General features: G+C 46.7%; 1 protein-coding gene across 3 annotated transcripts in view; it reads right to left on the reverse strand.

Moving 5' to 3' along the window:
* The window catches only part of SV2B (synaptic vesicle glycoprotein 2B), a 62,504-nt gene extending 39,854 nt beyond the window's left edge, over window positions 1-22,650 (reverse strand). The window contains exons 1-2 of one of the 3 annotated variants that reach the window (XM_085070403.1): window positions 22,353-22,650; window positions 17,171-17,343 (exon numbers count right to left, since the gene is read on the reverse strand). The gene's annotated coding sequence lies outside the window, so the exon portion shown is untranslated. Of the gene's footprint in view, window positions 1-2,340; window positions 2,626-17,170; window positions 17,344-22,352 lie in introns of those variants that run through there. The other 2 variants (XM_085070404.1, XM_085070405.1) reach the window with 2 other exon arrangements.
* Between the last annotated feature and the right edge of the window lie 978 nt (window positions 22,651-23,628).

Below are 23,628 nucleotides of genomic sequence, written 5' to 3' on the forward strand. Positions count from 1 at the left end.
GCTGAGGAGTCCTGAACCTTGTAGCAACCATGATCAGTCAACAGATTCCATTATCTAGCTATCAAATTCACTATGTGCCCCACATGTATCACTGCAGCACAAAAAAACATAGCCACAAAGTGATGTCTTCTTCTGTAAGGAGAGAATTTGCAAAGCCTGTCTCAGCTGTACCTTGAACATCTCAGATTCTCAGATCTTTGAAGAACCTGCTTTTGAAACCAGCATCTTGAAAAAAGTAATAAAAATAGATTTTTTTTTCATTGACTAAATGCACAAACTGAAATTGCCATAGGGCCTGGAATATGTTGGTATCTACTTACAGCAACATAAGACCTCACATACAGCAACTCTACATTTACACTTGTGTTTTATACTCGTGAAAGATTTCGACTCAAAAGAGCCCCCAGCAGTATTTTTGCACCTGGAGGAGTATGGATAATTTGAGCACATGTAATAGGCCCCTTCACATTATGGAAAGTTTGGTTGCTTGGCAGAGGTTTTTCCCAAGCATTCCTCATTCCTTTCTTGTTCCTGCAGAAGTCTCCAGGACAGCTCTTTGCAAGAGCAGTTCATTTACACAGAGCCCTAAGCCTGGCCAGGATCCTGACAACCCAAAGCTATGTGGTTTCAGCTGTACCATGGGGCATTTGCTGTCTCACAGTCTCCTGCAATGATGTTTGTGCCTCTGTGGAATAGGGAAGGAAAGGAGAAAATCATGGGAACAAGGAGAAAATACTGCAGGAGCCAAAAAATGAGAGAAAGCAAGAGCAGAGCATGAGACACAGGAAAAGAGACAGGACAAGGGAGGGGATGGTGAAGGTCAGAAAGGTAGGGAGAGGAAGAGGCCTAATAATATCAGTCTTGGAAATTAATGTTGCCTTGAGCCAGCAAAAAGAAGACAAACAACAAAAATCCAGTTAGGCTCAGCACTTCATAGCGGTGAGAAGGTTCTGCATTTGCTTCCCAAACAGACCAATATATTCCTGCATTCAGGTTGGACATTAATGATGAAAAAGCTTCATCTCCCCAAATTAACAGCCACAATACATCATCAGGCAATAGAACTATAGCTTCATGTGTACGCAGAGAGAAAATCCTCAGCATCACCTGTCGAGGCAGAAGAAGGATTTAGCTGTTATTTATTGCTCAGTGTGACTCATGCTTGTGGGTAGGGACGCGACAGTACAGATGGGAGTTAAAATCAGACTGCCATCAGGGGAATTTATGCCAGGAGAGTTGAATTCAGGCAACTTCTGCTTATGTTTTACCTGCAGTTTCTCTATAAAATATGAAAAAGAGTAAAAACCGTTTTGAAAAATACATGCCTGTGCAGTCATTTGTTAGGACTCAGGTTTGATTAGAGGAAAGATGGTTTAGTGACTTGGGCAACATTAAGAACTCTGTATGGTTTTCTCTAATGCCACAAATGGCTCAATTAACCTAAAGCAAGACATTTAGTTACTCTTAGGTTTAGTCCTTTTTCTTCAAAATAGCTGTAATAACTTATTTTCTCTACTTGTCAGAGGGAAAACACACACATAATTGAAGAGAATCTTGTAACTAATGATGGAGAGCTCAAAAGTTCACCCGACTGGACCTCAGATTATCCTTGTCCAGACCACTGTGGTATTGAAATTATCCTCCCAAGGACAGAGTCTCCTGGGAATGACCTCCAATGTGCTGTTTCTGCTAAGAATCAACAATATTTCCAGCACTTTTCATAGCTCTTCTTCTGTTCTTCTCATTTCTTCTCTAGCCAAAGACATGTAGGGACATTAATAGTCATTGGGGTCCCTAAAAATGAGAAGGCAATTCAGAGAGATCTTGAAACTCAAGCATTCCATGGAAAGGGGATGTTCTGGCTTTCAGATGGGGAGGAAAAGTATCTTTTGACTGGTCCAAGTGTGCTCCTTCCTGCAGATCCTGAAGTGAGGGGAATCCCTCTACCTGATCCCAAAACTCAGACCCTTAGACCCAGTTCAAGGAGCTCTGCAGCAGAAATTCCAGCTGTACACTCCCTGGAAGTGAGTTTACTGGAGGAATACGGCTTTCAGCAAAATTTAAGCAGCGAGGAACTTAATCATCTTCCTTCCCGCTGGGAGTTTGGAACTGCCTCATGCTGGCTGGTCTCCACTTGCCCTGGACCTGCATGCCAAGTGTTTTTTGGTACCAGGAGACCCTCTGCTCCTCAGGCTTCTCCACACCTCAGCTGGAACACAGCTCTCCATGTCAGCAGGAGTGCTGATGGATCCAGGTGGGCCTTTGAGGCCCTTCTGAGGGTTTCATCTGTCACTGTTATCATCCAGCTCCAACCCACACCCTGGCATGCTGACATCAAACCTCGCCAGGCTCCTCAGGGACGTTTTGGCTGCCCGTCCTTTTGAGTGTCACTGTGACAGGCCTGAGCTCCGTGTGCTGCAGAGCCAGGCACAGCAGGCCTCAAAGAGCTGCTCTCAAAAAGCATGAGAGGGACAGGCTGCCAGGCTTTGGGCTCCGAGTGTCCCCCTCCTGCCAACCACAGGGCCTTCCATGAGCAGATGCATGGGATCAGAGAGCATGGGCTTTCCTCTAGCTCCTGATTTTGGCAGCATCTGCAGGCAGGGCAGCCTGGAATGTGTTGTCACACTCACTCCTACTGCTGCTGCTGCTGCTCCCCACTGAGCTGCAGAGATCATGTCCTGCACTGAGCTCTGTTTTCACTCCTCCCTTCAGCCCCAACTCGGCTGGCAACTCTCCTGAAAAACTCCTTGTCAGGACTCAGTGAATCACCCACTGGCAGATGGCTCTGGTGGCCAAGTGGCTGCCAGATCAGCACACAGCCAAGACCTGTGTCAGGTGGAAGAGAAGGTGTGACAAGACAGCAGCTTCTGAGGGGTCTCCATGCAGTGTCTCCCTTCCTTTTACCCTGTGTGGGCTCTGTTTCCAAGCATGAAATATGTTCCAAGAATATATCTCTTGCAATGGGGAAGGAAAGAAAAAGAAAATCAGTCTCTTTGCCCTGCAAATGTAAATGAGATGGACTTGCAGTCTCATAAGAAGAGATAAATGGATATTAAAGAAATTTGAAGGGCAAGAGATTAAAATCTTGCATGAGGAAATCCCTGTTTACACACTAATATGTGAGGGTCCTGGGAACAAAAGGGAAGCTCTTGGCAGCATTAAAAAGCAGGGATTGGATGCATTTGAGGGAAAGAAGAAGGTGAGTTTCCTTTGAGTTTCTACTTTTTTTTCAACTGGGAGAAATAAGTTCTTCAAGACACGAGGCAAACATCAAGAGAAATTCACTCTGGTGTAGGCTGTTCTGTAACTGTCCAACAAGAAGTTTTCTTGGACATATTTGCTGGTGCCAACTCTTAGAGAGGGGATCCCAAGCTAGGTTGTTCCCTGGGCTGTCAGTCCTGGGTTGCAGTAATAGGAAGGCTGTGGAATGTTTTTTCCTTCATCTCTTGCACCAGGACTATTGACACAGAAATGACAACAGAAAATAAAGTGATATCTCGGCAAATGGCTTTTGCTCCCCACAGGGGAGAGAGAAATACAGTCCATCACACCTGGAGTAAACCTAAGACAAAATAAATTCAAGACGTCTGCTAGAAGCAGGAATCCTGGATGATATATGGCAGAAGGCAGGAAGAAGTGGAGTGTGAGAGCAGGTGTCCTCCAGATGACAAGCCTGGGGGAATTAGCTGGCAAATTTCAAGGGGATAACAAATACTTCAAGGCAGATCACACTAGTGCCTCTTCAGGGGAAAGAGGATAGAATATCCCAGGTGAAGAAAGTGGCAAGGAGGTGATGATCAGAAGTTATTTATCAAAGTGTTACCTCACACCTCCTGACAGGGAGCCAGGGAATGGCTGACAGATGGCAGGTGGATATCAAGCATTTCAGCTAACCCAGACTGGATAGACAATAAGCTGCTTTCTGATGGCACTTTAGTGATGAATGTAAAGTCTGGTGGCTGCAAAATCTTTCAGGTTACCCAGGAACAAGCAGCCAGAGCACAGATACCCACAGTGCCAAGCCTGCAGGAACAGATCCTGTCACTGCAAGCCAGACAGGAGGGACAAGAGGTAACCAGTCCCCCTCTTGCTTGCATGACATCCCTGGAGGGAAGTGGTGGTAGGAGACCATCATGGACCCATGATTAACATATCAATTTTGGACATTTTATATAAAAAGTTCTTTCTCTGTAAGGCTCGGTGTGACTGCCATCTCTATTTCCCAGTTTGGGGATGGGATTGAGTGCTTTCTACCTTCCAAATATGCTGTGAGATGCTTGGGAACAGAGGTAGACAATGTTGCATCTCTGCTGTATAAGGGTGTCCAAAATGCTGTTGCTTGGGAAAACTGTGCTTGTGCTGTAGAGGAGGTTGGTTTTCAGGTCTGTGGAGTTGGTGCTTTGCCTGAACACTGAATTCCCTTGTCAGCTTTTGCAGTGAGGTGCAGAGATGAGGAATCCAGGTAATGAATATGGAATGAGGACAGTGCCAAGTCTCTACAGCTCCTGCACACATGAAAAACACAAACAGATCTAGAGATGGGCCCAGAGCTGAGAGCTGAAGGCATTGACGTGCCTGTTGTGTTTTAAGCTCAGCGCTGGAGGAGGGCCAAGCACCACCTGCCTCTTTTCCACACTAAATGGGTTTTCTGCTGGGATTGGGATGAGATGGGTTTTAAAACTGGTCTGTGGAAGGGTCTGCTATTTCCAAATAAAACAAGTTTCTCAATTCCCTGTAGGGAGGGTGAGGGTAGGACATGGTAGTAGCTTCCATGGTTACCAATAACCCATGACTGGGACTGGGTCCTGCCCAGATCTCCGTGCCCTGAGGTGCTGCTGGCCAGACTTTTCTCCAGGGCTGGCCCATAGCCTTTAGTGGAGGCAGTCATGGCACCCATACCATAGCTGCCTGGTTGTGAGACATGGATATTCACTGCTCACTGCTTCCCATGGCCACATGCTGTTGTGCAGGGCTGCTCAGACCTGCAGCATCCAGGTAAAGCCTTTTTTCTACATGGTTCAAGAGCAATAAAAAGCCCAACACACACTGCACCTCCAAACTAACCTGAGCCAGGTACAACAAACTTCAGGTGAAGCATTTGGTCCTTTGTGATTAATTTTTTATTTTCAGTAAGGCCTTATCTCATAAAAGTCAGTGTCTAAAAGGTGTGTCCATCCTCTGCAGAGGGCAGGGGACAGCTTTACCTGCTTCCTAAGTGTCCCCTGCTCAGCTGTCCTCATCTAGACTCTCCCTCCAAGGTTCTGCAGAAGGTCTCTGTTCAACACCAGCTGAACAGTGCCTGAATTTGGGGTTCCAGAGTTTGATGCAGAGTTGAGAAGATTGCAGAAATTTCCTGTCTGCAAGAAATGTACCTTGGGATTTTACTGTGAGATGAGAAGGACTTTCTCTGGGAAATAACTCCCCCTAATAATTTAGAAATTACTCTCCTCACTTGCTGGAAACAAAGAAAATATCTCTCCCTGAGGGTTCCCAATCTGCTGCTGTCTCTGACAGCTTCTAATTCTGGGGAACTTCCCTGTGGCCAGAGCTGGGTGACCAGCACAGTCGTGCCACTCGCTACAGTGGACAGCAAACACAGCAGGGCTTGTGAACCCAAATTCACCCCTGATATTTGCCGATATAATCCACAGCTGCCTCAGTGCTCTTCCTGCGAACAACAGCCACTTCTGCCCTGCTCATCTTTCCCTGAGAGCCACTCTGAGCTCATAGAGCCCCTGCTACAGGCAGAGAAGTGTTGCCTGACTTTCCTTTCCACTTCTCCCATACATGGTGCTTTACAGGAGGGAAGCTCAGGCTGTGGTCTCTGCAGCAAGGGGTTCCCCTGCAGCATGACATCATGCAGAGAGCTCCCTTGGCTTATGGACAGGGCTGATTTCTTCTGGTAGAGTAACCCTGGCTGCCAAGTGAAGGCAAAACTGCTGATCCTTCTGCACAGCACCCTCAGCACCTGCCCCCAGCCACAGTCCAGCTCCTTCCCAGGCTCGTTTCCTCACTAGCCTGACAAATCGCCTGCTGCGCTGCCACAGATGGCTGAGGCACTGCTGACTTTCTCTGCTCAAAGGTGGCCAAGCTTTCCAGCTTTGCTTTCCTCCCTGGATCCTTTCTAGCTCAGTCATTCTGCATCATTTATGTCTTTAACACATTCCACATACTTTTTAGGAATTTACCAGCGACATTGGCTTATGATGGTGGTGTATTCAGCCCTGAGCTCTGGGATGCTGATAAGAAGCGTCTAGCCTTCAAAAGGTGCTAAAAACCAACCCTGCTTTACTTGTTGTAAGAGACTGTGTGAAGAGAGAGCTGGAGAATCCAAATCAGCCCCTTGAGCTGATCGACCCTGAGAAGGGTAAGATCAGAGAATATTTAATTAGGTTCCTAATTACAGCAGTTATTAACTGTCATAAAATCTCCTGTGTTCACCTCCCAAAGCAATGCGAGCTGGAGATTTCAGAGATATGCATTGCATAGATACACACGATTATTCCTTTGGCTTCATCCCAACTGCAAGAAAAGTGAGCTGCACTATCAGTGACTGAAGATTTAACTCTACTGTGTTGTTTATTCTTTCCACAATAAAAGCAATATAAAGAAATCACATATGGGCACAGATGGGTTCAAATACCATCAAGACCCACTGTGTTTCAATCCTAAAGGAAAATCAAAATAATTTAAAAAATGGGATTACTATTGGAAAGCCCTTATATTGCTTGAGGCAAAACCACCTTACCTCTCTTTTCTGCATCCCTTCTAAAAATACAGCCCTGCTGAGAGGAACAGACATTGTTTCTTCCACATGATTCTGACTAAGAGCCCAGAAAATGGGGAATCTACTAGAAATCAGGGGAATAACAGTGAAGGTTAAAAAAATCAATTGGAAGTGTTTTCTACTCTTTGCTTGTCTGTTTCATCATGCTGATAAAAATGGAAAAAAGCATCAAAAAATAGACAGGTTTTCTATGAAAGAAGAGGTGCTAATAATGCTTTCTTTTCATATGAGTAATATTTTTCTTGAAAACTTGGCTGGTTTTCCCTGAGGATTCAAAGTTCTGCAGTGGGTTCAGTCATTTTCAGTGAAAAGGGACAAAAGGAAACATTTCCTTCTCAAACATTTCTAATTTGTCTAGAAGAGATCTTTTTACTTTTGACTATAAAATTTTTGGACAAACATTCTTCATCCAGTGGGAAGGAACAGGTTCTTCAAAGAGAGATGGGGAGTTTCTCTTTTCCATTGGCTTCACTGGTTAGTGCAAAAGGACTGTCCAGCTGGACCCAGCTCTGTTGGGACATTTGCAGCAGATGCAAAAGCCTGAAATTCAAGCTGATGCTGAAATTTAGACAAACTTTCCTGACAGCAACATTTCTGGTGCTGAGGGACAGGATCTCGAAGGGATAGACAAAACTTCATCAGTGGGGTTGCTGAAAATCAGACAAACTGCTGGCAGTAACCTGTACTGTGAGCTCCTCTGTAAGTGTGAGCTCCTCTGACTGTAGAGCTGAGCCAGAAGTTTTAAGAAGCTTTTGCTTTAAACTTTCTATGAATTAAAGATGGAAAAGACACTCAGTGCTGCTGTTGGTTCCTGATTTGCACAGGGTGTGAGGAGCAGCTTGTTCTCTCCAACCACGCAATGGCAGGTAGATTTAACCTCAGCTGGTAGGTACCTGGCTGCTGAAAAGAGCATCCAAATGCCACCCAGCATTAAGGGGATAAGGCCAAGGCTGCCAGGGGATGTAAATCCAGGGAGCTTCATCTGTCTGTGCATTTCTCTTGAGTCATTGTTGCTTTGCAGTGGAGGAGCCCTTCACTGCAGGCAGAGCAAAGTGCTGCAAGCCTCAGGGAGGGTTGAGGCTGATGAAATATAGATGGGAGCCAGGCAGGCTCCTCGGCTGGGCAAATACATGCATGGTGATTGACTCCATCTTCAAGCAAGAAATGCTCTCCGTAAGGAGGCAGAACAGGCTTGTTTGGTTAAGTTTGATATGCACACTTGACTCAGCAGCCACTGAGGAGAAAAGAAAGAAATCCCCTCCTCAGTGAGGAGTAACTGAGTAGTAACCAACAGGCAACTCCATTTTCAACCTTTCTCCCTTTTTACTCCACCTGCTGTCTGTCAGCCACGCAGAAGATGTTATCTCTGATGTCCTATAGAAGGAGCATCTCATGAAAGCAGATGCAGCACAGGCACAATATCCCAATCCAAACCACTTGCAGTCTCCATAAGTCTCCCAAAGAAAACATCTGTCTACCTGGAGCAGGCAGGAAATAGAGTTGCTGATGCAGAGATCGTGTCATGGCAAAAAGCCAATGGCTAAGTGGTTACTATCATAATGAACATTTGTTAACAGCTCTTCTCCAGCTGCAAGGACAGGAATTCTCACTGGGAATCTCCGAGTTCAGGCAAACCTGAACAGTTGCTCCCTGTGAAATTACTAAAGGCTTTGTGGGTCCTGCCTGTCCTTTCTGTATCAGCTGGATCCTGGGAGATCTCTGCCTTTATGTGCTTTAACCACGCGTGGCTGGTCAGAACAAGCCTCTGCTTTTGCAGCCACAGTAAACGAATTATTTCTAGGCCTCTCTCAGGAGCCTCTCGTGCTTAACCTCACTTGGAGCAAGCAAGATTCCCCTTCCTGGTGAGAATATGAAACCTGAGTGACCACACCTGTCACGGGCAAGGCACAAGAGCAGGCATGAGCAAACAGGGCCAGATGCATGTGAAATTAAGCCACACATGAAGATCCTGAACTGAAATCTCACATAGATTGAACCTCATGGTGAAATCTCATAGCAGAAACAGCAGAAGCATCTCCTGATGAAACAGGAATTTGAAACAGATATTGAAAATTATTTTTGCTAACAGCAGGGATGAAATTCACCCCAAACCCACTCAGCTCCAAGCTGCATTTGCAGACAAATCAGTAATGCCTAGTATCCTATATCTGCCCACTAATTAACTCAGCAGCGGCTGCCAGAGTTAATCAGGGAAGAAGCCTCATTATCCCCAGTACCCCCACAGGGCAGGGATCCACCAGCTGCCACCTCCCACCTGCTGTAAAGGCAGGGCAAGGAGCTGCTGGCTTTGCTGCTGTTGAAAGGCCACTCAAGCCCATGCCAGCTCCCCGGGGGCAGGTGGGTGTCTGTGGGTGTCTCTGGATATCTGGAGGTGTCTCTGGATATCTGTGGGTGTCTCTGGATAGATGTTCCCCAGTCCTCCACCACTGCTCCTGCAGCCAGAAAGCTTTTTCTATCCAGGGGAGATCCCTCCCCAGACAGTCCCTCCCACACACTGATAGGAATGAGGCATTTAAGGAAGAAGCTGAACCAGAGCTGCACTTATTAACTGGAAAAAGACAAAGGTTGTCTGCTATAATTTGAGTGCCATGGACTCTGATGGGGCCCTGAGCTTCCATCCAGCCCTCGGGCTGCTGCCTTCCCAGAGCATCAAAAGGGGAAAATTCTCTCATTCAGGAAGAGGTACAGGAGATCAAGGTCCCTATTTACCCTGACCTGTTTACCCGGAGTTTCTTGGAGTTTCTTTCCAACCTGTGGGTTGGCAGACTGGGCATTCCTGCCCACTTTAAGGGAAAACCTCTGTAGCACAAATAAAACAGATTTCATTTGCTTCCTTTCTCACCATGCATTTCTGCTGAGCCACATGGGCTGAAATGCTGTAAGCCTGCCAAAATCACAGTATTATTTCATAGCACGTATGAGAGAAAAATCCCCTCAACAATGGCTAATTAAATAATTACAATGAGGTCCTGCATTTTTCAGTACACTGTTGGGAGATGGAAAATCTGGATGTTTTTTTAATCAAATGGCTTATCTAAATCTAGTAGGAATTAAAAAGCATTTCAGAATTTGATTTTTAAATGTCAAAGGAAATATTTTCTTTCGGAAATCTTCCGGATGGAATATTTCCCAGTGCAAAAACTTTTCTAATAATTATGAAAAAATAATTGGAATTGAACAGCTACACTAGATGCTCTGAAAGAATGAAAAAGATGCCAAAACGATAGCAAACAACTTTCACCATGGACACACATCCCATTCTAATAGAACCAGTCTTGATTTTTAATTTGATTTCAAATATGTTATGGATCACAACCTCAGGGCTATAGATTAATCTGGATTTGCTCAGATGAGAATCCATCCATCAGCCCTGCTGTGCCTATGTTCCTCTAATCAAATGCAATTAACAATTGTCATGAAACACTAAAAAAACCACTTATGAACTGCTAAATGACTCCCATAAACTGAACTGATTCATGCAATTTTTGAAATCAAGTTTCAATTAGGTCCAAAGAATAATGAAAACACAAATTCTGCTGTAGACATACCCCATTAATCTGAGCAAGGAAGATAAATATGATCACTTTTTCCTTACCATTGGGAAAAAAACCAAAATCTCTTAGGTGCTAAATTCCTTGTTTTATTTAGCAAATGTTGGCTAGTTCACTCAGACTGTGAGTAAGCAAAGCTTTGCTTGCATGTTTACTCAAAGGCATTTCTACAGACTTCTCTCCCATAGGATGCTACCATCAAACTCTAGAAATATTTAATAAAATTATGACAAAATTTGACTGCATTTATAGATAAAACAACAACAAACCAATTCGCAGTGATGATTTATATTAAAACAAGTGCAGTCCAATGCAAGGACTAAATTCCCCTTGCAGGAAGGATGGAAATCCTGTTTCTCCTTCCTCTGTCTGAACCTCCACATGACCCAGAGGCACCAGCAGCTCTTTACCCAGCCTGTCCTGTTCCCCCAGGCTGGATGCCCTCCCTGCCTGCTGGGTGGCCTGGTGCTTTCAGGACAGATTATCCAGCATCTCTGCAGATTACAGCAGCATTTTAATCAAGTTGATATCTTTTCCCTGTTTATACTTACCCTAACGAGATCAGAGACATTTTCCCAAAGTTTTCTTTTGATCGCAGGACAGATTTGCATGGCTGTTTTGGACACTCAGACAATGAAGGGAGCTTTATTTTCCTGCTCAAAAGTGTCTTTTCTGACAGCATGAAGTGACTAAATGTCTCAGGCCAAGCTGTGCTGCTGTGACACTCCATAAAATCGCAGCCCACAGATCAACCCTCTCAATCTCTCACATTTTTGGCCCTTACCTGTAATCCCAACTCTCCTCCTGCCTCTGCCTTTATTCTACAACTCATCACAAATCCCTTCCCCTCCCCTCTCTGCCTGCACCTCCATCCATCCCTGTCTCCCTGGGTTTTGGGGGTGTGTGGGAGGAGAGCTGTTGTGTGAACACACAGACCTCAGCTGCTGGCTGCCCTCACAACCAGCCTTTGAGCACCTGCAACAGCCTCTGAATGCCACAGGATCTCTGATAGCCCAGCCTGACCCCCATCTGCAATCCCCACCTCCCCAAGCACTCCCACACCTTGGCTGCGAAAAAGAGGAACCCAAACCCACGTCCTGATGGTGCCTTTTCCTTAAAACCCACAAAGCTATTTTGAGTCTGTTTGTATGGTATGGTATGGCCAGATGTATTCAAACAGAGACTAATTTCACCAGCACAAACTTGTCCTCACATAACTTCGTTTTCATCCAGACAGAAGCTTTTCAAGCAGCAGCAACGAAACCTTTTCAATATTTAATCAGCTGCATGGCCTGGAACAGCAGGACCAGCAGCAGCTGCCTGGCACAGAGAGGATGAGGGGGGATGAGGACTCTCATCCTCACCAAGCCTCTCTCCATCCTCAGAACGTGCCTCCTCTACAAATTTGCTGTGGAGAAAGCCAAATGGGAGCCTTGTTTCAGCCTTCTGCTTTGGCTGTGCCAGCTTTCAAACAGCGTGGCTTTGAAGCACCTTATTTTTCATTCCTCCCTTCCAAATTCCCAGATGCTTTCCAGGTGTAAATCTTACTTCCTTTCCTACTGATGGCTGGGAAATTGCTGTGCTAGTGCCCTGTAATTGTGAGTCAGCAGGACTTGAGCTCTCTCTCCCATTTCTTTCTGGTTTTAAAGCAGGCAGGGTGTAAGCTTTGGTTGCAGACAAGGGTTTGCAGAACTTGCATGGTGTGCATGGGGGCAAAATTAGGCTTTCCCTAATCTTTCCTCATTCCCTGAGTGTCTCTGTGTGTCAGAGGGATTACAGGAGCTGAAAGGACATCATCTGCTGCTGGGTTGGCTCTGCAGCATTCAGTGCAGACTGTTGGTAGCCACCATGCCTGAGGAGGGTTGCTTGGAAATAAAACCTTAAGGAGACCCCAAAGTGACCCACGTTAGTCATGTCTGACTTTCCAAAATCATGTCAAAACACTGAATGCCTTCTGGTCAGGAATGGTCCATGGGTGCTCCCTACCTTAATAACAAAGGATCTTCTCCTGCTAGAATTATGAAACAGATACTAATAACCAACCCTGAACACCCTTATCTAAAAGAAGAAAAAAAAAAAAAAAAAAACACCAAAAGCATATCCAATTAGTGATAAATAATAAGTACAAGATTAATTAAATTTCCTCTTCTTAATTCCCCTCCTCTGGCTCTGAGAATGCAGAAGGCATTCCCCATCTTCCCAAGGGTGTCCCAATGTCAGAGCATCTCCACAGTCCCCAGAGGGGCAGTGAGTGGCAGTGGTGACAGCAGGATTTGTCATGTGTTGGCCCCACTGGAGATGGGCTCCCTGCTCCTTTCATGCTGGTCACAGCCTGCACCAAGCCCAGCAATTCTGGGTCTGAATTGCAAGCAAAAAGACTCCTCAGCTCCTCCTCAATGCCAGGAAGTCTGGCGTTTTGAACAGCAGCTACACATCAGGAGAAGAAACCACTGGGATTTTTCTATCTGGGTCTGTGTATAAATCATTTAACACCTCATTTCCACATGCTTATAATTAATGCACACTCAATGGCTGCAATGAAACAGTCCTGATAAAACATCTGAAACGAACTGGGCTGCAAGTGCATGTGGTTTAGGCTGTAGAAGGACAAATGAACCCCCCAAGAAACAGCTGATCCCACTGGCGCCCACTCTCACTTTCAGTGGAAGCAGATGAGAGGAATTTGGGTCAGATTTCCTCCTTTGAAGTGGGCTGAAAGCATTTGAGAACCAGTTGCCATTTTGTAAAAAGCCCACACCTCTTGTGGCCCCAAGCAGCCATGAGCCCAAATCACCTCTTCTTCTACCACCTCCCATCTACAGGGCCAGAGAGAGCCCAGGACTTTGTGTACAGAGGAGAACTGTCACTTTTTGTGCTTATTACATTATGAGGTACCAATTCTCTCACAGTACCCCATCCATCTATTATTCTGGTATAAGTCCAGAGGAATTTTACTTATTTTACTGGATTTACAGCCCTGGGAAGAACACCAGGACAGTTTGTAAATCTAAAACAACTTTTATTCAGCAGTAGAAGTGTCTGGTGCAACACATCCAATTTATTCTGTCCCTAACCTCCTACCCCAGCTGTGCTAATCCAGGGAGTGTGACTCACAGGAGGCTGGGAGCTGCAGAACAACATGGGCTTGATGGAGGATCATCACTATTTGCAGGACTGCAACATAAATGAGGTTTCTCAAAAAAGTCACCACCACCACCTTTATGGGGATTTCCTCTGAGTGTCAAGGCAGAAGAGAGACACCAGGAGAGCCCTGCATGCCTGAGAAGGGCTGGGATACAAGTTTGGGAGGCCAGGAACCTGTAAGCTGCAATAATTACGGCAGTTAATCTGCAGCAGCCTGACTGCCTGCCATCAAGGGCAAGAGAAATGTCCCTTGGAGGAGGCAGGTTTTTCCCTGGGATATGGTGGGAGCAATCCCTGAGACACCACTTGTGTCCTGACAGAGGACCTGTCTTCAGTTTACCACTGCAGAGCCTTGAGAGTTGGAGGGTAGTAAATCATATCGTGTGCAGGAGCAAGTTGGCTCCCATAGCACTTTCCCCATGGTCAGAAATACCCTGCAGGGATTCTATCCACCCTCTCACATTTTACAGAACATCCCACAGGGATTATCTCCAGGCCAGGACTGGGAAAATCTCCATGTTGCAGTGGTGCTCAGAGGACACCACTCTTCTTACTGTCACCCTGGGAAGGTGGGAGGCCAAGGAGAGCCCTGCTGTGCTGGCAGCATGGTGGGAACCAGGGCTGGAACAAATCCATCCATCACCCAGCTGGGAGCTGCTGAATTCCAGCTCCCTGCAAACTCATCTTCCACTTCTCTTCATCAGTTCTGGGTCTTGGATTTGAGAAGATAGTCAGCAGCCCTACTGGTTGTCTCCTCCCCATCACAACTTTGCAGATCTCAATCACATCCTTCTCTGTCTGTAGTCATATCTCCAGGTTTGTCACACTAAGGTGAACAGAGAACATCTCTGAAAACCTGTAGCCCCTCCAACTTTAATGAGGGAGGTTAGAATACTTACTCTCATATTTCAACCATCTCCAAGCAAAAGAGCTGTAATTTCTTCTACCTCCCTGGCCTTCTACCTCCCTTCTACCTCCCTGGTCAAAAACATGCCCAGGTGAGCTGTGTCAGTTTAGAAACAGGAGACCCTGACATCTATTTATAAAGATTCCCTGGGGTAGTGCTAGAAAAAGAGAATTGTCCTCAAAGTGGCTTGAGCTTCCCACCTCCCTCCCCCAAACTTAAATCTCATTCATAAGAGGTTCTTCCCTCAGTTTTAACCCAGCTCCTCTTTGGAATTCAACACAGCCAAGGGAATCTGCCAGGCCACCTCAGTCAATCCCATCTTCCTTCTCCCCCCAACACGAGTGTGTTTCCTCTACCATAACCGTGATCACTAAGTCGTGACTGCACGGGAAGAACAAACAGGCTGAGCAGATGGGGTGTGCGGGAGGAAACCCTCATTTCAAACGCAAATAGCTGCTGGTAATTTAGCAGATGTGCTAAGAAAAATCTGGAGAGACAAGCATGAGGTGACAGGATTCCAATTTCAATCAAATAATGTGGAAGTCTCCCTGGCAGGGGAAGGTTTCATCTTCCATCTTCTTGATTACCTTGTCTTGAAGAGATGATGACTGATGCCAAGTACCATCACAGGAATGATCTGGAGCATTCTTTGTTTAAGATCCCATATGACTCCTTAACCTCACCAAACGGATTTTTTTTCACAATGGAAATCCATCCTTTATAACCCAAATGTCCATAAGAAAAGACTAAAATTCAATTAAAGTAATAATATTCATTAATCCTGTAGTACCTTCAATTCTGTTTCTATCCAGAGACAAAGACTTCAGGATCAGTCCTTTACTTCCCCATTATCAAATCAGGATGGCTCAGGAAATTTGGGACATAATAAACATCTCTACATCCAGCATATTTTAATATTCATTTGGCCCTAGAATTTCATCTTGGCAGAAGCACCAAAGTTATCACAGATGGATATGAGGTTTTTCTCTTTATAAATATTACAGAGCCATTAATTAAACAGGGGAAATTAACTATGCCAGGCAGCACTGCAGAGGGACAGGAAAGCACAGTCACCACTGGCCAGCATCTCAGACTGAATAGGGGAGAAGTGCACCCAACATCAAACTGACAGCAGAAATACTCTGGCATCAACATTACTGCAGGTTTTAGAAGATAATTGAACAAGAAAAATAATTTATAGCTGTTTCTGGTGTTCAGAAGCAATATTGCAGGAAACGTGGAATGAAGGATTTTCAAGCTTTTGAAACAAACCATGGTGTTTTGGTTAAAGGACACAAAAGCTGTCCTCTCTAGGATGATTTCCTCACAGATACAATCATCAAGCCCCTAAAGAGAACAAACAAAATTCCTGCATTCTCCTTCTTGCACAGTGCTGGGGTTCAGTCACACAAAACCCCTTCCACTTCCCTGTGCTCTCTCCACCCCCTGTTTACCACACAAAAAATTGGTACAAAAGATTGTCCCTGATACCCATTTGAAACAAAACTCCACGTCAAAACCTGCTGCTGAAGAGAGGAGGATCTTTTTCCTTAGATTTGATACAACTGGTACTTGAAACTTCTAGGTTTCTCCAGAATAATCTCAAAACACAAAGTGCCCTACTGTAAGTGTCACAGTATCTAACATCAAAGAGTAGGAAATGTGTGAGTTTTTAGCAAGTGGATGTATTTCTGCATGAATACGTCATGAGAGGAATATTTTTATAAACAAGTCATCTCTGTAACATTCTCCAGAACTAGTTTTTAGTTCTCCCTGCCATAAATAAATCTAGGGAAAAAAATTGTGTTGCTATCCCCAAACCAAATTTTGCACCAATTTTTGGGTGAAACACAGGTCTGTCAAGAAGGTTCTTTGAACCTATTAGAAAAATTGCCAAAGCTTCGCCACTGTAATTCTTCTTTGTTTTTTTGTTATGTACAGACGTTTGCAGATTCAATACAGCCAGATTGCAAAGGCTGCTCTTAGGTTTATTATTCCTTGATCCTCTTTAAACAAGGGCTCTAAATTCATCCCTGGTATAAGAGCTCTGCTGTCACTAGACTAAGATGCAGGACACCTATTTTGAGAACCCTGTGAGACACTGACTTGCAAACCTCTCATTTAGAGTAATCCCATGTCCAGGACACTAGACAGCTCATGGTCCCAACAGAGTGTCCAGTGAGACCCTCTTCCTTCCAAACATTTTTATCTGCACCTCTCTCTATATCAGCTATTGGCAGAACCTAGGGGATTGGTGGAAAATGCAGTTAGACTTCAGGATGCAGATAATTTCTCACCCAGGAAAGTTGAGAGGCTTTATGCATCAGCTCAGGGGCAGGAATTTATGAATGACTTCCCACAACTCCTGCAGTAACAAGGACAGGGCAGAAAAAGCAGCATTCAGGTAGGAGCTTACATAGGACTACCCCATGGAAAATATCAGACCAAGCAGGAAATCACAAAGGAAAAAAGATACAGGGTGGGCAATGAATTTGCCTGCAAGGGAGAGCTGGTCTGAGTGCCCAGGCACACATTGATCCGCTTGATTCCCAGCCTCTCACTTAACAGTAATTAAATAGCTCTGATGAGCACTGACCCCCGGAAAAACTTCATTACAAACCAAATGAGCTTCATTGGGTTTTTTTTCCTATCTCTTTTTCAGCTCCCTCCTTTTGCTCTTCTACCCTGTTAAGCCCTATTACTTTTGCATCTGGACTGATTGCCCAGAAAGGGACCAAAGAGAAAAGCATCATTGCTTACCAGAACTAGGAAATATCTCATCACAGCCGTTCACCAGCCATTTCCCCTCTTTTTAGCCCGTGCAGCTGCTCCTGAAAGTGTCACCCCTTTCTGCTAGGATGTCACAAGCCGGAGATTAGAAGGAAATGCTCTGCAAGCCAAGCTGATCATCCCGCTGCGACCACATCCAGGTACTGAAGCAGGAGCAGTGGAAAAGTCCATCAGCCAGCAGGAAACACCATGGCACGAACACACCCCCCAGCCTCAGAGCAATGGGAGGGGAGGGAGGCTGGAGGCAGCAGGGAGAGCAGATGGGAGGGGGTGGCTTGGGGAAACCAGGCAGCGGGCGATGCGAACATGACAGATGTGTTGACTTTAAGTTAAACAGGAAATTGAGGATGTTCGACGCAGGGAGGAAAGACATTAGCTCACATTAAAGGCAAAGACTTTCCCTGGTCTTTCCCTTCTTTGCTTTCCCTCTTCCATCCAGGCTTTCTCCGGTGATTTCTAGCTCTGCCTTCGCAGGCAGAAACAAGCCAGGGTTGACACTGATTCTGCTTGTGTGTCTGGGCAAGGCAGGAGCTGCGGGGCCAGACACAGAATTCCCCATCCTAGCAGTGAGTTGGGATATTGTTCTTTTATTCCCTCTTCAACTCAGACTCCCCTGACATTACTTAAACAGCATCCTCTAGATGATGTGAGTAAAAGAGGGAATGCTGAACAGCAGAGCAAGGCTTTCAATTTGTCCCAGTTCTGGGCAGGGGAAAACACAGCAGGGTCAAAATCCTGATTTAGGTTATGTAGGATAAGCAGCAGAGAATAGAATGAATTGATTTAAATGCAGGGTAAATAAAGTGCCTTGGTGAATTCAACTTCCCCATGAATAAACCTGATTTTTTCACAGTCCAGACCAAGGTGACCAGGGTGAGTCTGGGGGTAACAGCTGTGCTGTGAGGGTCCACAGATCCAGGGGGATGTAACTCCAGGACAAAGTGGCTAGATGTCTAGGCAGCAGTAAAATGTGAAGAGAACTGGGGAAATCAAAGCCCTGCACTGATTTCTTAGTTGCAGCCTGGAAATCTGAGTGAAGGAAGGCAAACCATACTAGCTGTGAGCTAGACCTTCTAGAGATTAGGGGAGGAAGAGAATGGCTCCATCACAAACCCTCGGATAGAAAATCAGCTAGGACACAAGGACTCTGTTCCTGTTTCACAAACTGGTCCTCCCTGCTGTTTTTTTCCACTGCCTTTGGCACAAGGAGGAAGAGCCTCCTTGTCATCCTTGCGGAGCTGGGTGTCAGCCACCGCCCAGCGTGAACAGCTGAGACTTTCTCATTCATCTCCCCAACAAAGCTTTGTCCCAAGACCCACATGTAGAGGTGACAAGAATGTCCCTTCTCTGGCATGAACAGGCCCTCAGTGTGAGATTAGTGACAGGACTCCTTTTTTTTCTACCAGCTATGCATTAGGTAAAGAGCAGAAATCTGCTATGGGCACTTGCTCCATTAACGGATTGAAATATTCAGGTTTTGGTGCAATCTAGCCTGGCTCCCTCCTCACATCCCAGTCCTCCCCACCCCCTCGCTGTCCCTGAGCTGTGCTTTTGGCCTCCCTTCAACATTTTAATGGAGTATTGACAGTGATCCATTCGCACTCCAAACAGATGAACCTGACTTGCATCCCCAGAATCGCATTTGCAGAGCCAGCCCAAGCAGGTGGGTTTGGAGCATCTCCTCAGATGTATCAGCTGCACTTCAAAAGAATCCCTTTTTCTGGTTAGAGAAACAGCTTGGAAAAGTCTAACGAGGATATTACACTTTGGAAAACTGCTGCCTCGGGTCTCTTGTCCCTCCTCCTACCTGCTGCCACGCTCCCTGTCCCTGCAATTATTTATAAAGCCCCATGTTCTTTCCTAATTGGGATGTTCCCTTTCGCCTTGCACGTCACTCGTGTGTCACTCTGCGTCTGGGCCCCTGGTGACCTCTTGGAGTGCTTGGCAAGGCTGGCAGCAGCCAAATGAGTCATCAGCAACCTGCCAGCATCTCCCTCCCTCCAGCTATTGCCCCCCTGGCTCCCACCGAGCCTGGCTGCAGCCGGGGAGGCCTGGGGGAGTTTAAAGCTGTCTAATCCCCTGGATAATTCATGGAAAGAGGATTACCCATTCTGTGCAGAGCCCTTAACCTAAATATAGACCAGCCTTCCCCTTGCCATGCAGCTCCTGTGGCATGGAGGCGTTTTCCCTGCAGTTTTTCCTGCTTCCCCATCCCATCTTGGGGGTTAACTCTGCTCTTGCTCCAATCTGGGACAACCTGGTTCTCTAACCCATGGAGCTACAGCACAATAAAACCAGGGTTTGTAAAGCAGAGGTGAGACTGCCAGCAGGATCAGTGCAGACTCATTCCCAGGAGCACATTTCCTCCCTAATAAATGGCAAACTCCTTTGTGGGGGTTGTGAGGGAATATACTTTCTTACTGGTTATTTGGAAACCAGTGTTACGGTGCTGAACAGCCACCACAGGCTCCTCTTTCCTACAGTGCCATTTCTTTTGGCAGTTAAAGTCCTTATGGGACTTTAGTCACCGTAACATTAAAGCATTCATTAGCACAGGAGTAATTCCATAATCTCTTCAGAAGAGAACAATTTCAGAGGTTCAGCTCATGATCTGGAAAATCAATTTGCTGGCTTGGCGATGCAGGAAGAGGATTTACAAGGCTGGTTTTGGCTTCCCCAGCAGGACTGTTATCAACCCTGGGACTTGGTGGCCAGGAAGAGGCCACTCACAACAGATCTGAGGGGAGGTGGCAGGACCTGGGGCTGTCATTTGGCTCAGGCAAGGAAGGGAGCTGTGCCAATTGCAGGATAAGCCTCAAAACCAAACCTGACTCACCAGGTTTCTGCCCAGCCACGTGCTGTACAGGTGGGACAGCATCACTATGGGTAACAGGGGATTTCCTTCCCTTTTCCATCTTTCATACTTCATTTCACCAAAAGCAGTGCTCCCAGCTCAGAGGTTATGATTAGCATGATGGGTTAAGATCCTGCCTTTTCCCTGCAGGTACAGCTAAACTAAACTCTTGCACCCCCTGTACCAAGCACCAGCCCATGTGCTCCTCCCTTCCTCGTGGAATTTTTCACACTTGACTGTGCTGTCAGAAGCTGGGGCACACACCCTGCCTGCAGACACACAGCCAGATTGGCAGAAATCATCAGCAGGCACAAGGCTGACTTTTGGGAAGCACCCAGCTCTGCACTTGCAGGTTGGGGTGCCTTAGAGCCTGAGTGGGCTTCCACCTCCAGCTCAGCTCCGTCAATCAGAAGTTGTCAGGTACCAGAGACTTTCATTTAAAGATGTTCCAGAACATAAATAGGTGCAAAAAGCTGCTCCATGGGACAGACCTCTCAGAATTTGGCAAGCTGAAGTGGAAGGTTGTCTCCTGTCAGCTGCTTTCTTGTTCTGGTTTTGATGCTCCCAAAGGGTTCCCCTAGCACCCACATTACACTTGCAAAATTGTGTTAAAAAAACCTAAGGTGTCCTTGCAGATCTGATCTCCAGCTGAGTTCATCTAACAGTGGTGGACATGCCTTTTACAGCAGGGCCATGTGGAGAAGAAGCATCAGGAGCTAACCAGGATGTCTAAAACTCTTGAGACACAGGGCCCCAGTGTAGGTGCTGCTACCTGTGGTAGCTCTCTCACACTGAAGGGAGACATCTCCCCTCCTCTTTCTGATGGAGGTGGAAGAGGGCTTTTCCATCATGAAGCAGAATCAGAAGAAGCCCTGGATGCTCCCTCAGCTTCCACTCCTCCCTCCAGGTTTTCCTTAGGAGTCTGACCATGGACATCTTAGTGCATGAAGTGTTAGAGCCCCACGTCATTAAGGGCAGAGGCACTAAGGTGTATTCCCAAATGAGCAGCAGGCATTGGGTCAGTGCCTGGGATGATCAGTGTGGCATTGTTGTATATTCAATATCTGGCTAAATAAGACAGAGAATTAACCCTTTTCATCTCCCTTTCCCCAAGTGATAACACCAGGGATACAGAGGAGAAATGAAACAGCAATTTTCATGCCATGTCAGACACTTGACTTTCTCTCATCCACCCAGGAATTTCTACTCTAACTCCTCATGGCAGGAGTCCCCTATAAGCTTTAGTATGTGCTTACAAGTGTCCAACCTAAACACAGCCAGGGATCCCCCTCAGCACACATGGAGCACTGCATGCTCCTCCCCTGTACATTATCACCATCAGGCTGTTACTATTTTCCTTTTTTTCTTGAGACGAGGTCATCCCTGACAAGTAATATCCTTGCAGAGCCCGTTTTTACCCATTATTTTTAATGGGATTTCGGTGTCATGGATCATATTACTGCAGTTTGACACCTGTAATAAAATTTTCCCTTGAACAACACTTGTCCTCTAAAAGAAAAATAATCCCTGCAGAGATGTGTGCCTGGATGTGTTACCAGATGTGCTGTGGGCACACACACATGGGAATTTGTCACCACAGCACCTGCATCCCACCACAGCCAGCCTTCAGAGAACCAGCCCTGCCAAAACCAGCTCCCAGAGAACCAGCTCCCAGATCACTGCTTTCTCTCCATGGCTTCGTTTAACCCTTCCTAAGAGAGGAGACTAAGCGCAGTTTGGAGCTTTAGCTGCAGTTAAAGTGTCATGGAGAGGATGATGAAGGGAGGACAGTGGGTGCTGGCTGTGCAGGACAGCCACACACAGCCCTGGGGTGCCACAGCCCCCACAGTGCCACACAGCTCCATGCGGACATCACAGCCTTGTCCCCAAGCAAACACCATTTCCATCTCCTTCTCTTTCTTCTCCTTCTCCCTGCCAGTGCACCGCGAGCAGAACACACACCAGGAGCACTCTCCTCCAAACTGCCCCAGCCCAAGTTAAAACTCTCCAGCGCAGCAGCTCCCGGGCTCCCAGCAGGAAGCGAAAACAGCACAACAGGGCTGCTTGAAATTCTCCACAACTGCCCTGACCCCTTCACCCTCCTCACACCGACCCACCCCCGACATCTCCCACCGACCCATCCCAACTCAGCCACCCACTCCGCGCCCTTGAGCATCATCATTTCCAGCGGCACCTTTTGTTTCATTTTCCTCCCCCCCGCGGCCCCGAGCCCGGTGACACAGTGCCAGGTGTCCCCGCAGCTCCCCGCGGGGCAGAGGAGCTCCGCGCGGCTCTTACCTTGCGCAGCCCGAGGCGCGGGCGGTGCGGCTGTGCGCGGTGCGGCTGTGCGCGGTGCGGCTGTGCGCTCGCATCTCCTCTAGCGCTGATGCAGTCCTGCCGGGCGCCGCATGCCAATGATGCGGCCCCGGGGATCCCAGCCCAGGATCCCCAGCGCTGGGAGGGAGCCCGGAGTGTCCTGCCTGCTTCCCTGCCGCCCCCGGCCCGGCTGCGGAGCCGGCGGGGAGGGAGGGAGCGTGCGGAGGCAGCCGAGGGAAGGGAGAGAGCGAGGAGATGCACAGCAGGCAGGGAGAGAGAGGCGATGCTTGTGTAATTTCATCACGGTAATAAAATCCAACCCAGAGTCTAAGTGTTGCAGCTCTCTAGCGGAGTTGTTCATTACACTGGGATTTTTTTTCCCCTTTTTTTTTGGTAACTGCTGACATACAGGAATGTTTCTAGCTGTAAGCAGAGGGGAATCCCAGGATGACTGGGCATCCTTCATCTCCCCATCTCATATATTAGACCTTTGCTACATTTGAGACCCCTCTCCCCAGGATAGGGAAGGGGCATGTTTCAGACATAACCCTAGGAAAAGCCTATTCTGTTTAAAATTCCCTTGTGTTTATAATTTGTGAGTTCACTGCCAGAAGAGTGGCAGGAAATATCCTACTGTCCATGTGATTTGGTGCTGGAAGGAGACCATGTGGACACAGCAGCATGGAACATAGTGTGCCATGGAAATCCATCCCCATCATTCTGTGTTATTAAAATATAAAACCAGTAACATGAGAAGGTGCCTGAGGAACAAGGCATGCAGTCCCTCAGAAAGCCTTCTCAGTGCACATGGGTGACATGTCCACACCCTGCAACATCTCTCCATGCAGAGATGCCCAAATTTGTCCAGATAATGAGAGCAATATTTTCACTGGCAGATTTCTATTGCTGCTTCTGCTAACCTAAAACTAAAGGGCAGATTTACACAGCAGTGTGAATTCCTTGTACCTGAGCAAAGAAGCAGAAGTGAAAACCCTGCCACCCACCCTGCCTCTGTCAGCAGGTGACATCTGGAAAGCTACTTTCCCACTCTGTGCCTCAGTTTCCCCACCTGTAAGCCAGCACAGGCACTTCTGGCCCACCAGGCTGTATAAGCACAGGAGATATCACTCCTTTGGCTGTTTCCAGGGTTCCTCCAGACACATGCTCCACCTCTCTTCCCTGTCCTGTGTGTTACTGCTCCCCCTCAGCTCATCTGATTTGAATCTCCAGCTCAGGTGTGGCTGTACTAATTGACAGC

This window comes from Lichenostomus cassidix, chromosome 10 (genome assembly GCF_008360975.1).
Source record: "Lichenostomus cassidix isolate B80296 chromosome 10, HeHo_3.0, whole genome shotgun sequence".
Lineage (NCBI taxonomy): Eukaryota > Metazoa > Chordata > Aves > Passeriformes > Meliphagidae > Lichenostomus > Lichenostomus cassidix.